The 15,433-nt window shown below is 42.3% G+C and overlaps 1 long non-coding RNA gene across 1 annotated transcript in view; it reads right to left on the minus strand.

Moving 5' to 3' along the window:
- Positions 1 to 283: 283 nt before the first annotated feature.
- The window catches only part of LOC142828535 (uncharacterized), a 33,921-nt gene continuing 18,771 nt past the window's right edge, over positions 284 to 15,433 (minus strand). The window contains exon 2 of the long non-coding RNA XR_012903107.2: positions 284 to 475. This is a non-coding gene — a long non-coding RNA (uncharacterized LOC142828535). The remainder of the gene's footprint in view (positions 476 to 15,433) is intronic.

The raw sequence follows: 15,433 nt of genomic DNA on the forward strand, positions 1-15,433 counted from the left end.
GTTAAAATTAAATCAGTTTTATAACATGTAAATTGGATTCTTGATTTACATCCCAGAGTTCTTTACTTTCTTCCCACATTATAGCCTTACATTTCTAAAGTGGAAGCTTTGTACTTGGTTCTTTAATTAGTTTCCCAATTGTCAACAGAATTTCAGACTGTACAGAGACATTTTTTCTGCTAGGAGTTTTCACACTTAAAGGGCTCATCTGTGCTGCATAAGACAAGTGTAGAGCTTCATTAACATCCTTTTTCAGAGAACAACACGAACTCAAACACAGAACTAATGAGCAAACAGCTTATTCTATATTTGTAACCAACATGAACTTCTAATATGTTGAACATCCATAAATCAAGAAAAAAATGAAATGCTTCTACCAGACAGTTCTTCTCCATCATTGTTCCCAGTGAAAAATCCACAATGCATATGTTCTTACATCGCTTTGGCTATGACACCTATTTCTGAATCTTTTAGCCTGTGTACATGAAAAAGACCACAACATATTTGTTAGTACAGTGTAAGTGTCAATAACTTTCTATGGTTAACAGTGAAGCAATTTTTGAAGTCATACAGATTTTATGCCACAAATACTGTATACTATTTTAACTCCTTATGCTGCAGATACATAAGTGCTTTAAACCCAGGAGCAATCTCACTGAAGTCAATTAATTTATTTATGCAGTAAAGTTTATATATTTACCTGCACATTGCAGGATCAAGACCTTAATTTTTTTGCCTTTAGCAGTTTTGTACATTTCAATTATGAGACTCTCAACAATGGTGGCATTAAATAGACAGGATTTATAATTTAATTAATTGTACATTTTAATGTAAAATAACTCAATTTTTAAAAATTTGTTTTAGAAAACTGATGTACATCAATGATTTGCTTAAAGCGATTAAAATCATTCCACCCTGACTGAATTATCGTACTGGCTCTCCATTGTGCTGCACATCAAACTTAAACATTCCGTCCTTGCCTTCAAGGGTCCTTTCCTTCAAGCATCTACATTATGCAGTGCTTATGTATATCCTGTCACCCTTTCCACTCCTCCAGTGATGCCAGCTTTGGTTGCCACTTTCCCTGCATATATCTCTGTGCTTTCTTCCATGTTAATCCTTTGTCAAGTAAGAACATAAGAACATAAGAACGGCCGTACTGGGTCAGACCAAAGGTCCATCTAGCCCAGTATCCTGTCTACCGACAGTGGCCAGCGCCAGGTGCCCCAGAGAGGGTGGACTGAAGACAATGATCAAGCGATTTGTCTCCTGCCATCCCTCTCCAGCCTCTGACAAACAGAGGCCAAGGACACCATTTTATCCCCTGGCTAATAGCCTTTTATGGACCTATCCTCCATGAATTTATCCAGCTTCTCTTTAAACTCTATTATAGTCCTAGCCTTCACAGCCTCCTCTGGCAAGTCATGTCCATCACCTCATACAAACTTTCCTGAAACCTGGCTTTTTCAATGAAGTCCATGGGAAGGTGATATACTTATGTACATTTCATATATGTGAAGAATGAGTTGAACCATCTTAATATGAATGGGCCAGGCTGTGTAAACTTGTGATCTTTATTTTTCCTGGGGCACAGAAAGTTACTAGGTGCCTGTGATGGGGTGGATCAGGCCTTGAGGCCCCCGGCTGGAGACCCTATGATCCTGCCCACCTCAGAAAAAGGTCATAGACAACTCTATGGAAAAGAAGGGACACTAGCAGAGAACACCAGCATGAACCCTGGAAGGGGTCTCTGATATACAGAGAGTGACTCAGCTGGAGGGCTCAGTTGCCGAAAAGGTTTTAGGCAGTACAGGAACCTGCACTCAGCCAGACAGGGGCCCTTGCCTAAAGCGAGTGCCACCCTGTTACGATGCCTCATCGACCATGTGGAAAACCTTTCACATTTTCATAGATTCCAAAGGCAGAAGGGACCACTCTGTTCATTGACTCTGATCCTCTGTGTCACACAGGCCTTAGAAGTTGCCCCTGTTTTAACTAGAGCACATCATTTAGAAAAAAAATCCTTGCAATCTTGATTTAAAGATTGACGGTGATGGAGAATTCACCACACCAATTCTTAAATTATTTCAGTGATTAATTACCCTCTCTGTTAAAAACATGAGCCTTATTTCTAGTGTGAACTTCCACTTTTTGGATTGTGTCCAGTCTTCATTTGCTGGACAAACGAGCCCATTGTCAAACACATGTTCGTCATTAAATACTTATAGAGAATGCTGTTAGTCTGCCCCGAAGGTCACAGATTCCATGACTTTCCGTGTCCTCTGTGACTTCTTCAGTGGCTAGTGCAGCTGACCCGATGGCCACCCAAGTAGCTCATGTGCCCTGGGGCCAGCTGTACGGTCTTCTGCTGGAGCAGCCCTGGATGCCCCTTCAGCTGCATTGGCAGGCAGTCCACCCCCCCCCCAGCTACAATAGCGACCCCCCCAAACCGCCTCATTCCCCAAGTGTGGCAGCAGTCTCAGGTGCTCTCCCTGCTATAGCTGTGCTCCCACTCACATCAAGCTACCGCACCTCCAAGTTGCAGTAGCAATGCCTTGGGCCACCTAACCCCCAAGTCCAAACTGCAGTAGAGTTGCCCCATGTCACCCCCTCTGAGCTGTAGCATCAGCAACCCAGGCCATTTCCCCAACACCAGAGGGGCCCTCCCACCGACTAGCACCAGCAGCACCCCTAAGCTCTGCCTTGAGAGCAGCTGCAGCACTCTGGACACCCTGCTCTCCCTGAGCACCTAAATCATGCATAGGCCACAGGACCATGAATTTTTGTTCCAGAACTTCTACACTAAATCCCTGCGACGGTCTCTTCACATTACTTTTAGACTATTTTCAAGTCACCCCTTAACTCTCTCATTGTAAAGTTTTATACTTTGAGCACCTTGAGTCTATCACTATGAGGGCATCGCTGTTTTCCTCCCCAAAGCCCTTGCAAGCTAAATTCGATATGACACAGTATGTCAGAGCTCTAAACACGCAAGCGATGGATCAGAAAAGAAAAGTAGATGAAGATGACAATAATAATTCTGGGACATGATCAAGCAGACAAAAGTGTCTGTGCTGCAGAATGTATATAGTCTGTACAGATGAACTTTTGCTTGTTACATGTTGCTTGAATAGCGTTAAGGTAGATGTGATTGATGTGACATTGGACCCTATGGAAAACTTCTTTGATGGCATGGACTTAGCATTGAGGCACCTGAAATTTTGATTTCAGATCAGCCAGTTAACCTTTGGTACTATCCAGCGCGACAATGGTTCTGAAACATCCATCACAATTCTTACATGACATAAAGTCTCATCTGCAGCCCTGGATCAATAAAAAAAACTGCAGCAATCCTCAACACTGATTGAAAGCTATTGTCTATGTGCATTATTAATGTGGAAACCTGTTCAGTGGTACCGTCTGATGGGCAGAAATTGACTATTCAATAAGGGCAGGATTTAACTCATTAATAACCATTCCAAATGTTGGTAGCTTGAAGATAAACGTGATACAGGTGGATCTCAGACATGATCGATGGGCTTTCATCTCCTGTTTGGTGAGAGCAATTATTCAAGCGCTTCACTGTGACTTTGACATGAACGTTTTTCACAGGGAAAGGGCCCCCATACCAAATGCCCTGTTGCATGACAAAGAACCATAAACCGTCCTCTGGTTCCCATCAGTCTGAAATCAATATTACAAGGAAATGTTTTTACCCAGCAGTGAGAATGTGCCTCTGAGGGTACGTCTACACTTGCACCCTCTTTTGAGAGAGGGATGCAAATGAAGACATTCAAAATTGCAAATGAAGCCGGGATTTAAATATTCCATGCTTCATTTGCATATTTGCGTTATGGCGTTATTTCAAAATAGCGCTATTTTGAAATAATAGACGCTGTTAAGACACAGTTATTTCAAGAGAAAACCCTTTTTTTGAAATAACTGGTAAACCTCATTGTGTGAGGAATAAGGGTTATTTCGAGAGAAGGGTTTTCTCTCAAAATAATCGTGTCTTAACAGCATCTGTTATTTCGAACTAGAGCCATCACATGAATATGCAAATGAAATGTGGGATATTTAAATCCCGGCTTCATTTGCAATTTCAAATGTCTTCATTTGCATCCCTCTCTCGAAAAAGGGTGCAAGTGTAGACATACCCTAACATTCACCGGAATAGCCATACCTCTGTTGGAGGTACTTTCCCCTCTGACTTAGGGCTTCTATACCTCTTCCTACCTCTAGTAGGCATACATTTTTCATCTGTTTGGTTGGTTTAAACTGTAAGCTCTTGAAGCTTCTTTTCTCATTTGCCGTTGTATGTACAGTGCCTAGCACAAGAGAACCGTAATCTCATTTGGACCTTCTAGGCAAATAAATGGTCATCACAGCACAAGATAAAAGTTGCTGTATGTGTGTAACCCAGGGGCAATGAGACCTCTGAAAAAGGAAGACTGAAGTGTGCTCTACAGACTTAACTAAGGTGCAGTTTAGCTACTGCACCAGAGGCCCATGGCTTTAGCCCTGAAGTTCCTAGGTTCAATACAACCAGCGTCTGTTGGCTTTATGTATATGTTGGGTGTTCAACAGCAAAATCTGTATGGGTATGTCTACACTACCCTCCTAGTTCGAAGTAGGAGGGTAATGTAGGCATACCGCACTTGCAAATGAAGCCCGGGAAATTCAAATCCCGGGCTTCATTTGCAAGTGCGGTATGCCTACATTACCCCGCTAGTTCGAACTAGCGGGGTAGTGTAGACATACCCTATGTGAGAAGGAGAACACAGAGCTAGTATAAACAAGACTTGTATAAAGCTGTTATGTTCTACAGTGGGTGGGCGGGCTAGAGTTTCCTTCTCTGTCCTCCAGTGCCCATAAAGACTCCAACTCCTATAGGGAAATATTTGGAGACACAGTATTTAGTCACTAAGGATTTTTAACAAGCATTGCACTGGGTCAACCTCCACACTTTCACATCCAAAAAGAGCAAAAGGAATTGATTATTAAATACCAACTTTATAAACCTCAAGAAGCAGCAGCAGCATAAATAATAATAACAATTTCTACAACAGAACCTTGCTGTGTAATCATCCACATACGTTACCTTCACTATTGTACAAAATCATAAGTAAAGAAAACAAATTATATTAAATCTAAACAGGCTAGTCCCCGTAGAAACTCAGGGCTCCCAAAAGCTGGATTCTCCGTTACAGTCTTTGATCACCAGATGTATTCAGTTTGCTGAGTCAACAGCCCGGCAACAGCATCTTCTCTCCACTTGCTTATAGAAATCTCCAGCTGGAATCCATGCAGACTCTCCTGCCTCCTCTACTGAAAGCACGCAATTAGCCAGTCAGCTAACTAATTAACCAACCACTCTGTTAAGTATAGAGATTAAAAAAAATCTGCTGCAAAATGCTTCAGTTAAGTAAAAACAACTTGCTTTCTGCTCCTGGGGCTCATCTTCTCCTGCCTCACCCAGAGCACAAGGACTTTTGAAAAGCAGCTGCCCTGATTAATTGTCGTCATGGCTGTCAACACTCCTGCTTTTGCTGGGAGTCTCCTGGAATCATGTCCTATCTCCCAGAGGCTACTTCAGCCAAACTGGGGATTTGGAGCTCTAATAGTCTGGCATGGCAGCAGAGCTATGTCAGGCTTTCTTGGTGCTGTACCACTCCACAAAGTGACTAGCACCATCCTTGAGGCCCCTGGTAGAGACGGGATTCTCCGTGTTCTGTCCCCGCCCTACAGGCTGACTTATTGGCCAGGAACTACAGCCAATGGGAACTGCTGGAGTGGTGCCTGCATTCAGCAGCAAGCAGAGACCCTCTGGTCACTCCTCCAAGAAGTTGCTGCCAGAGGGATATATCGGTTGCTTTCAGGAGCTGCCCAAGGAAAGCACTGACCCCTGGCATTGTTCTGTACCCAAACTCCCTCCTAGAGCACTCACACTACACTACCTCCTATACACCAACCCTCTGGCCCAACCTATTGAAAGTGAATGAAGGTGGGAAGAGTGAAGGAGGGACAGAGTGACAGAGGGTAGGACCTCAGAGAAGGGGCGGGACAGGATGGGGTCTCAGGGGAGCAGTGTGGCAGGGCACGGGACAAGGGTCTTTGTGTTTGTGGAATTAGTTGGCAACCCTAGTTGTCCTCATGGAGTCTGAATCCAACTACATATCCAACCCCACCGGACATATCCAAAACTACCACCCCAATTCCAGAAATATCTGAATGTGGCATATTAATTGTATGTCTACCTAGCAACAGTGACCTGGACACTATTCATTCACACCTCCCCTCCCCTTTTTTGTAGATCTTTTGAAGAGACATCTCCCTTTCAGGCCCAATTGTTACCAAAAAGCAAACAAGGACTGAGATACAAAAATATCCACCTCCTACAATCCCACGTGGATGATGTCGCACTAAACCTATCAATAATCCCAGCTCCTCACTGTGATGTTGGGATGAAAAATACATTAAAGGCTGTTAGATCAGGATTATGGAATAAACTTCTTTTGAAACATTTTTGGACCATTATTTTGTAACTAGAATATGACCAAACAAACAAGGATAAAAAGAGTTTTCAAAGTAAGATTGTAATTATTTTATCTTTTATTTTCTATATTCCTGTTTGTTAAAATGACAAATCCGAACACTGAAGTTTGGTCACAAAATTTCTCAGTGGCCTCTCATGGCGAATTTGTGGCTGTAAACACTTGCATATTATAAGTATTATGGCTGGACCTGGGGTTCCCAACTTAGATCTAGATCCCAATATGTCCAGTTCTATACTTATATGTGGCAAGACAGACCCTGTCATGAAGACCTTACAATCTAAATAGAAATAGAAAACTGGTGGGAGGAGAAACAGAGGCACAGGAGAGTTTAATCGACTTGTCTAACACAATGCAGCAGGGATTTGAGAAGGGGAGAGGGGACTAAAATCAAGCTTATGATGGCAAGTGAGTCTCACCCTTGACTCTGTGGCAATTGCTGCTGTTCTCACTGTTGTGTTGCTGTCGCGAGGCGTTTACCTGGAATAGGATTGCAGCAAAAGCTAACGAGCTACTTAAAAGAACATACTGTGCACTTGGGCCTCTTTTCAATCTATCAAATGTCTCCCATTTTCCAACTAAAAGATGATAAGCAAAAATCAATATTAAGCAAAGATGATTTAATTGGTATCCAGATTGTTTTTATTGCATCACTTAGCGAGCAAATGGACCAGGCCCTTTGGATACTCTTTTCTAGTGTTTTTCTTTTTTAAATTTTTTTTCCACTGTGCCGAACCACAAATGCTCTTCTGAGTTATGTTATGTTGTGGACAATAAGTGTTTCTAATGTTATCGTAGGATCACAGTAGTTAAATCATCAAATTTATTCCATCTCCAAAGAAAAGATATAGTCTCCCAAAGATGATAGAGACAATGTTAAACTGCGACTATGACTATGTCTGCACTGGGAAGGTTTGGTGACAAAAGTGCTGTTGACAGGCAAAAGTGAAAATTGGTCAAACTGCTTTTTCTGCCTCCTATTGTTGACATTTCATGGGCACATTGCTAGCTCTCCTGTTGACAGAGAGAGCAAATCAGTGTGCGTAAGCATCCCACAGTGAAGAGTTGTGGGAAGGCAGAGCTCATCCCAGTGTTTCTTGGGATTCTGTCTGAGTTCTCTCACAGCATTCTCAGCTGCTGGGAGCAGCATCATGAATATCTCTGTGAGCTCTTCATGCTGAGGAATATCAAAGCAGCTCATCAGTCTACCCAGACTTCCCCCTGAAGCAGCAGTCTGCCTGCTGCTATGTTTCTAGCAGGACAGAATGGGAGCATGCCAGTGATTTGCTCTTTTTGTTTGTTCCCCAAACAGAGCAGCTCACTCAGCTGTCAGATACTTCCCAGACCTTTCAAAGGGGAGGGGCACATGCCTGTAGGGCAGCAGAGATCACAACACACTGAGCACGGCCATCAGAGCAGGCATTGTGGGATATTGGTGGAAGCCAGTTCTCTTGACAAAACAAACAAGGGAGTCCACACTGACTCTTCGTCGACATTAAAGGGAGGGGAAAAGACAAAAGTCTCTTGCTGGGATGGAAGTTTTTTGCCACCAAAACTGGGTGCCCTCCCTCAACGAAAGTTGCATTGTAGTATATACTCTCTCAATGTTTTATCAACAAAAGGCAGTTTTTGGTGACAAAAGCTACAAGTGTAGACAAGGCGTACTTAATGATTTTAGCAAAAACTGCCCTCTGGTGATATTGTAGGAGGTCATCTATGTGCTTCACAACCTGTTTTTCCTCAGTAAAAGGCCTGCTATTCCATCTCCTTGGAAATGTTTTGTTCTAGCAAGCTATTTTTTTCTTTAGAAAATAGAAGGCCAAAAAGTGATCCTTTATTTACACCCTCAATTGATTGGCTTTCTAGGAGTAAATTTTCAATATTAACCCTTTACTCTGTTAGCAGATAAAACAGACAAAATTCAACACCCATGAGGTATTAGCACTTCGGAGAAGTTTGCTTCATTTTCCTGATATATGAGAGAGAGAGCAATGAAGACAGGATGATATTTCCTATTGTCTAAGGGTATGTCTACACTGCCAACCTAGTTCGAACTAGGAGTAGGCATTTGAAGTTGCAAATGAAGCCCGGGATTTAAATATCCCGGGCTTCATTTGCATCTTGCTGGGCGCCGCCATTTTAAAATCCCCATTAGTGAGGACGCCGAGGTGTACCGGTAGTTCGAATTAGAGAGCCTAATTCGAACTACCTACTCCGTGCCGCGTGTAGCCGTGGGCACGGAGTCCGCACTAATGGGGATTTAAAAATGGCGGCGCCCGGCAAGATGCAAATGAAGCCCGGGATATTTAAATCTCCGGCTTCATTTGCAACTTTGAATGCCTACGTTAGCCACCCTAGTTCGAACTAGGGTGGCAGTGTAGACATACCCTAAGAGAATTAGGCTCCTACTTCTCCTATTCACCAATAAAGACCATTCAGGGTGCATGGATGCTGCAGCATTTTTCCGGAGAAATGGCTATAAACAATACTGCCATTGAGTTCTTTCGACAGAAAGTCAAAAGAATGGAGGGTTTTTTTTGACGGCGGCAAACCTCATTCCATAAGGAAGAAGCCTTTTTCTGAAAAAGCTTTTTTGGAAGAAGGCGCATGTGGACACAGAAGAGGGAGTTCTTTTTAAAGAAGAGGTCTCTAGGAAATAACACAGGTGCCCTGGTGGCCACTATTTCCAGATTAATCACAACTTAAATGCAATATTGCATCCAATAAATGTGGACACTATCTTTCGAAAAAGCACATCGCTTTTTTTTGCGCTTTTGCTATGTGTATGCTCTCTTTCAAAATAAGCTTTTCCAAAAGATCTCATTTTACAAGGAAGAAGGATGGTTTAGAAGAGCAGTTCACAATTTGAGTATTTTTTTCTGACTTTTAGACGCAGCCTTAGAGTAAATTAGAAGCTGCACTGACCATAAAGCCTCTTTCTGCTGTCAGCACCTTAGTGTGAATGTAAAGCAGGTCTTGAAAATGGAGCCATGATATGCACTCTGATGTCACATATTGTACTAGGTGAAATTTATTGGCCAAATTTTTTTAATGAAAAATACAGATTAGGTAATAAAATATTTGGCAAATTCATGTTGGTTTCACTAAATTGTTCATGTTGAAAAACAAACAAAACTCTGTAAAAAAGTCGAAATGTTCTATCATTTTTAGAATGAAATATTTAGGTTTTTGTCTATTTTGGGACGGGAATGAGGTTTTGTTTAAAAATGTCCTTCATGTTTGGTGAAGCCAAAACAAAAAATGCTCAAAGAAAAATAAAATGTTTCAGATTAGGTCAAATCAAAATGTTTTGTTTAACACAAACAATTTTCTCGATGTTTAGATTTGTTAAAACTTTTGAAGAATTTCATTTTCAGTTCAGCCTGAAAGTATTTGTTAATAATAATAATAATAATAATAATAATAATAATAATAATAATAATAAATACTTTTCAGTGAAACAAAAAAACTTTATTTGCAAAACTCTGGTCATCTGTACTACAAAGCAAGATCCCAAGTCTAGTTCTGCTGAAGCCAATGGTTAAATTCCCATTGACTTCAATGGTATTATGACTGGTCCTTAGAAGGAAATAGAAATGAAGATTAACAATGACATACTCTATCAACAGAGGAGGTCTTCTCTGAGCTGTGAATACCCGAGCAAAGTTAGTAATCAACTGTGCTCAACAATTGTAAATTATCAGTCAATAAAGGGTAACAGAGATGTTATTAGTTTTGAACAGGCTTGCTGGATAAAACAGCTACAATAGCTCCTAGAACTTCTGTTCATTAGCTACTCTGCCCACATTTACTCTTTCAGGGAGTTAGGGTGACAGGCTGTATCTATGAACATTGCTGACTCTCAAAAGAAAATCTGTCACTCTGCTGTGTTCGATGCTTACATTATCACAAAGCATAGAAACATCCTTAAAGTCTCATGCTTTGTGTTGATATCAATAGTCTAGTCTGATTGTTCTTATCACTCTAGGACTAGTAAATGTTGGGAAACATTATCAGTCATGTCTGCAAGGAAGGGAAATGATAACTGTCAGGCTACCTTGCAGCCTGGAGCGCTTTCTGACACACTGGAAACAAGGGCATTCACTGGCAGTTTGACAAGCCTCATCCTTTAAGTTTAGAAAAAAATAATCAAAAGATCAATAGGGATTGTAAGCAGCATGAGTTTTGAGGAAATGGAAGGACATTTTTGTGTCAATCAATCAACTGCTGAAGGTGGAGCTGTGGCCAGGGTTTATCCTGTCATACAGTAAAGTCTTAAAGTATGGTCTTATGAGTTTGGGGTGAATGTCCCAGTGCTCAGTGGCATTCTGGCTATCAGGGGAACAAGTTGATTGGATGCTTCCAGTAGCACAAGGGTAGTATGCTCACAGGCAATTCCTACACTTCTGTTTGGCTTCACTCGTTTCAGCCTGTCACTTGGAGAAAGAAGCTATGGTCACAGCCCCGACCTTTGCCATGTGGCCTTTGTGACTGACACTGTTAAACTCCTCTAATCCCTCAGGGATCCCTCACAGAAATTATAGCAATGTTGAGTCTTGAGGTGTCAGGCCAAAGAAACTGACAGAAGTTGGATCTACCTAACCATGGGTTTGTAAAGATAGCCAATGGAGTAGAAATCAAAGGGCTAGATTCACAGAGGAATTTGGGGTCCGTGAGGCTGAACATTACCCCAGTGTCTCGGCATCCTATGCAATAAACAGGGACAGACAGGTTCCTTGGAATGGGATTTACAAAAGGAAACATGCTAGATGGCGCCTCACCTAAAATGGCTGACAGGCGATGCCAAGGCGAGAGATGTGAGCTAAACCATCCCACCCCCTGGCAGATTAGCACCTAGGTTCAGGCTGCATAGCCTCCCTCTTCTTGACCTTCTCAGGTTCAAACCTTCTCTTGGCATTTGGCACTAATGCTGTTTTTGCAAGAAGCTGATTCCAGGAGACCTCTCTCAGGGGACAATAACTTTGACCGTTGGTTAGGATACTCGCCTGCAACATGGGAGTTCCCCTGGATTCCCCCTCCAACTGTTAAGCCCCTACATGAACACTTTGCTGGATAAGAAGCAGATTGCTCAGCAGCCTGTAAAAATAATGAGTCGAAAATCGCAACAACATCGTCAAGAAATGGTAGCACATGGGAGAGTAGAGCAGTGGAAGAGGCGACTGACGCTAGATGGGAAATTATTTTTTTCCTGAAGAAAAATGTACCCTGTTAAATAATGTTAATTAAAAATGGACTTTTTTCGAAATGATTTTTAAAAATAAAAACCTATTTATTGAAAAAAAATCCATTTTGTTGAAACAGCTATTTTCTAATAAAAATTGTTTTATGCAGAGAGAGTCCAGTGGAGGGCAATGAAAATAATTAGAAGGCTGGGGCACATGACTTATGAGAAGAGGCTGAGAGAGCTGAACTTATTTAGTCTGCAAAAGAGAAAAGTGAGGGGGAATTTGATATCTGCCTTCAACTACTTGAAAGGGGGTTCCAAAGAGGATGGAGAGAGGCTGTTCTCAGTAGTGGCAGATGGCAGAACAAGGAGCAGTGGTCTCAAGTTGCTGTGCAGGAGGTCTTGGTTGAATATTAGGATATTTCACTAGAAGGGTGAAGCACTGGAATGGGTAACCTAGGGAGGTGGTGGAATCTCAATCCTTAGAGGTTTTTAAGGCTTAACTAACCTAGCTGGGATTATTTAGTTGGGGTTGGTCCTGCTTTTAGCAGGGGGTTGGACTAGATGACCTCCTGAGGTCTCTTCCAACCCTATGATTCTGTGATTCTACGGTCTACTCATCGTGATGAGTGCTAACTGATATGCCTGTCATGAGACTTTTAAGTTATGGCTTTTATCATTTGTTTTGTGGTAATGTCTAGGAGCCTGAGCTATGGACTGGGACCTCATTGCCCTAGGCATTGTACAAAAACAGATTTAAAAGATGGTCTCTGCCCCGCAAAGAATTTACTATTTAAGTAAAATACTACAGCAATTGGTGCTCTAAAATATCTTAGATGGATAACTTAGGGTATATCTGCTCTACAGAACAAAGTTGAATTAAGATACACAACTTCAGCTACATTAATTGTGTAGCTGAAGTCGAGGTAGCTTAACTTGGCTTTTGGCACTATCTACACTCCAGGAAGTCTAAGAAGCCTTAGAGTATGTAGGTTTTGGCTGGCTCTCTGAACATATGGTGAATTTCATCTCTGGTGAAGGAGAGTGATCTAGTTATCAAAGGCAAAACTGAAACATTTTAAACATGACCATCATGTATAAAATGTACATCTTCAAAGCATTAGTACCAATATTAATTAATTAATAAGTCCTCACAGCACTCCCATAAGTATTATCACTGGTTAAAAATTGACAAGAATAGGCAACTAAATCTTTTGTGGTTTTACTTTGCATATGTGTTTTTCCCTGAGAAACACTTGAAAGCGTTTCTTCAATATTGGGAGATACATTTCTTTTTAGTTCTTTGCATTCCTAAATTCTGGTATATAAGAATATACAGTATATATACCGTATATAACTGTTACACCTCATTCCAGGAGGAGTAACAGTTAATTTGAACTAAGGACTTAGTTCGAATTACCGTTTCACTGCCGCATGTAGCTGCGGGCAGTTACTTTGGGCTAGTGGAATTTCAAAATGGCGACCGGATGGGAATATGCAAATAAAGCCTGGGATATTTGAATCCCAGGCTTCATTTGCAATTTCGAATGCCTACATTAGCCTCCCTAGTTAGAACTAGAGGACTAGTGTAGACATACCTTTACAGTGTTGCTAATTCTTGTACAGATTGCACCTCAAAAAACCAGCAGTCTCTAGTCCAGCAACCGTGACATTGCTAGCACTGAATTTTAGTTCTGGTTCTGAAACAGACTCTCTGTGACAAGTCCAGTATTGCAAATACCTAGCATTCAAAAACTTGAATCATGCCCTCTCTAAAGCATGTGATTTGATTTAAAGTCATAAAATATGAAAAACAATGCAGCTGGAACTTTAGGACTCCAGCAGGACCACAGATACTCCTGGACCAGAGAGTCCGGGAGCCTAAGGAGCTGGAGGACCAGAGGGGCCAGGGGCAAGAGGATCAGCAACCTGGAGGCAGCATGGGACTGGGGCTGGAGTCTGGCCACCCACGGGAACATCGGGCCAGAGCACTGTGGCAGCCACATGGATCGCAAGGCCAGTGCTGGAGCCCTGTGGCAGCCCCATGGAGTGCAGGGCCAGGATGGAGCTGGAGCCCCATGGAGCACGGGGCCAGCAGATCATGCAGGATCCAGAACCTGGGCTGCCCAGAGAGTTGGCAGCAGCAGGGCAAGTAGCCCAGCCAGGTTGCGGCGGGGAGGAAGGTGACACAGGGTACCTGCTGGATCAGCCTGCCAGCAGCAGCAGCAATGAGCTTGGGGGCCAGTAGCAGGGGACTCCCCTGGTCTAGCAAATTCACTTGTTCAGGACTGGTCAGGTCCCGAGGGTGCTGGACCTGGGAGGTCCCACCTGTACTTTTTAATCGGTCTCAGCCCTAGACCCTGAACTCGTGTGACTGCATCAGAATTTCAGCTTTAATTAAAGAGAGAACAAAAGTTTTTAGCTCTCACAGTTCAGTGGTAAGCCTGAAAATGCAAGTCCTAAAGTTCCAGCTGTATTGTTTTTCATACCTTATGTCTTTAAATCAAATCACATACTTTTGAGGGGGCCTGATTCAAGTTTTTGAACACTGGATATTTGCAACACTGGACTTGTCACAAAGAGTCCGTTTCAGAACCAGAACTAGAATTCACTGCTAGCTGTGTCACGGTTATGCCTTTACTTTCTACTCAACCTTCAGCTCTCCAGCAGCTGCTGTCAGTAGATCCAAGCAGCAGTTGTGGGTGCATTTCAGTACAGACTGCCACAAAGGAAACACACACTTTCTTTAGACGTTGCTCTTGGTTTGTGACTTTAATTTCATCTAATTAAAAGTATTTGTTCACCCTGACGTATTTGTTCATAGCTCCTATTTGCAGAATGTTGTGGGATTATTTCTACAGAGTGGCATGTCTGAGTTATTCTCAGCTGCAAGTGAGTGCCCTTTTTTAAGATTATCTAAAAGGTTTTAGGATTTTTAGATTTCAACAGAGACAACTAGGATGAGAGCCACCAAGCAGCTGTGCTCCCTAAACTTGCGAACAGACATTTAGACTGTCTGTTACTGAATTTCAACAGTCACGCTTTTCAACAGCCACAAACTCTTGGAAATTCTAAATTAGCATTTCCATCTTTCCACCACCTGAGGATGCCATCTGCTGTTTTTCTCTCATATGCCCAACTTTCCAGGGTGTTTCTTTGGCTGTTCACAAATTTCCATTTTGGTTGGACTTTGATTTTTTTTCCGTTGGTTTATTTGGGGCCTTTATTTATTTATTTGGCAATACAACTCCTTAAAACACAAGGCAGATGTGACCTTTTTTTCTTCCTTATGTGCATTTTATCACCTAGTAAATCATCTTTTTTTGTTTTTTGAGTTGTCTGTTGAACTACACCAGTCAGGTATTAGAACCTGCAGCTGGGTTTGCCCTGAGTCATGGTGTACTGTGGCAAGATGCTGGGGGAAGAGCCCCTATTTAGGACCTACCCGGTTAGCTCCAATCAAATGGAACAGACTGGAGATGATGAAAAGGCCCGATGCCAGCCTGAGGACTGGCAGCACTTGCTGCCCTGACAAGCCAATGGCTATAAAAGCTGCAAAGGAGCCAGAAGGATGGGCAGGCAGCTCAGGGAGGAAGCTAGAAGCCTTCTAAAGTGAAGACTGACTCTATCTTGACAAGAGAAAGCCCTAGAAAGACTCTATATAGTTTAACATAGGTGGTGGGACAAGGTTACG

Source organism: Pelodiscus sinensis, chromosome 1 (genome assembly GCF_052426305.1).
Source record: "Pelodiscus sinensis isolate ZL-2025 chromosome 1, ASM5242630v1, whole genome shotgun sequence".
NCBI lineage: Eukaryota > Metazoa > Chordata > Testudines > Trionychidae > Pelodiscus > Pelodiscus sinensis.